This window comes from Protobothrops mucrosquamatus, unplaced genomic scaffold (genome assembly GCF_001527695.2).
Source record: "Protobothrops mucrosquamatus isolate PMUCROS unplaced genomic scaffold, P.Mucros_1.0 scaffold78, whole genome shotgun sequence".
Lineage (NCBI taxonomy): Eukaryota > Metazoa > Chordata > Lepidosauria > Squamata > Viperidae > Protobothrops > Protobothrops mucrosquamatus.
This window is the reverse complement of record NW_015386455.1, coordinates 95240-97403: the sequence shown is the minus strand read 5'-3', so window position 1 is coordinate 97403 and position 2164 is coordinate 95240.

The following is a 2164-nucleotide window of genomic DNA, read 5'->3' as shown; positions in this document are numbered from 1 at the left end:
CTTTCTCTTTCCACTTTTTCTCTTTCCCTCTCTCCTCTCTTTCTCTTCTCTTTCTTTCCTCTTTCTCTCTCTCCCTCTCCCTCCAGGTTAGGAGAGAGAGAGAGAGAGAGAATGAAAGGCAGATGGCGCCGAACGGGCGGGGAGAGCAGGACGGAAGGTAGAAGCTCCCGGCCGCCCCCCCATCGCTTCTTCAGCCGAATAAGCAGGGAGGGGCAGGGAGGGGGAGCAGAATGGGAGGCAGTGGCTCCAGTGGCGGCGGCCCCATTGCGTCCTCAGCCAAACGGGCAGGGAGGGGGAGCAGGACGGGAGGCAGCGGCTCTGGCGGCAGCCACTGCAGCATCGTCGGGGTCCCCGTCGCCGCCCCTGGCCCGGCCGCTGCCCCCGTCGCATCCTCAGCCACTTCGCCGTCTTAAGAGGAGGGCGCCAAGGCCAGGTGCACCATGGGCGGCCGTGCCGGCAACGGGGAGTGCCGACGAGGGGGGGTCCCGATCGCCGCCAGCCCCGTCACCCTCGCATCCCAAGGTCTCCTTCTCCTGCAGCAACGAGGGCAGCAGCAGCGGCTCCCTGAAAGTGCCCGAGGAAGGTGCCACCGATGGGGCCGAGGTGGGGCCGGGCGGCGGAGAGCCCTGTGGCAGCCAGGCGAGCTTCATGCCTGACTGCCGTCCGGCCCGGGCTGGGAAGACATGTGGCCGGTTCGGCTTCCCGGGGAGCGATGCTCCCGCTGGCCGCTGCACCAGCCATGACTGCCGCCCAGCACGGGGAGACATGTGGCTGGCTCGGCTGCCCAGGGAGCGGCCCAAGCAGAGTCTCGCAAGGGATGCAAAACGAGATCAGCCGCTGCCTATTGGTCGAGGGAGACCCCGCCAATAAACTTTCTGATAGGGAGGGCCGTGGGAGGGCCGCATTTACATAGAGCAGGGAGGGCTGTTCGAGGGCCGGATTAAACCGGAACGCGGGCCACAAATGGCCTGCGGGCCGGACTTTGGACATGTCTGGGCTAGACAGTCACTTGTCTAAGATGGTATAGGTTCTCCTGTTTGAGCAGGGGGCTGGACTAGAAGACCTCCAAGGTCCCAGTTCTATTCTATTCTATTCTATTCTATTCTATTCTATTCTATTCTATTCTATTCTATTCTAGTCTATTCTATTTTTTTTACTTCTTTAGTTAGAGGGCTTTGTTCTTCCTGAGGCAGAGGAGAGGGTGCCTGGTTTCCAAATGAAAACAGTTTTATATCTCTGTTGGATTCTTCTACTGCCAACTCCCCCTGATTTGGTCTACATTCTGAGTTACTTCTGGCAAGGCTTTGCTTTCTTTGACCTGGGTAAACCTTTGTAGTTCTTTCAATTCTGCTTCTGTGAATACTTTATTTCGTATTATAAATCGATGTTGATCAGCTAGCGTCTGTTCTGTTATTTCTGATTCTGGATGTTGTTCTTTCCAGAACTGGTGCATTTGTTTCAAATATCCTCTTCTTGTTGGACTTGATCTGTAATAGTGATTGTTTTAAATCATTGTATATTTGTGACTGGTAAATACCTTCTCTTCTGGTAGTTCTGCAGTTGCTGGCCCTGGTTGCTCAGCCAGCAGTCCTGAGTCCTATAGCCCATTTTTCACCAGCTATCAAGAAACTCCAACATCTAGCATGGACCTTGTTAACCTGGGCGATATCTGAGCTGGTATGGCTTTCTGAAATTTACTTCTCACCATATTTGTCTGACTCCTCTGATGAGAGACACTCTTTGTCTGACTCCTCTGATGAGACCTGTTCAATATAGTTGAACCTCTAGCTTAGCTTTTATCTTCCTCAGAGCACACAAGCCATACAACCATGTCAAGGTAGTGTCTCATGGGGTATTATTATTATTATTATTATTATTATTATTATTATTATTATTATTATTGATTTAATCTTCATTCACAGTCTGGGATTGGTAAAAACTTAACAGTTCAAGTCCTAACCAAGGACCAGTGGCGGATTTAGTAGTTAGGAGGCCCGAGGCGCAAACAAATTGAGGCCCCCTCACGTAGGGAGGAAAGAAAGAAAGAGGGAGGGAGGGAGGAAAGAAAGAAAGAGGGAGGGAGGAAAGAGAGGGGGAGGGAGGGAGGAAGGAAGGAAAGAGGGGGGAGGGAGGAAAGAAAGAAACCGCGAATCCTCCCACGCGA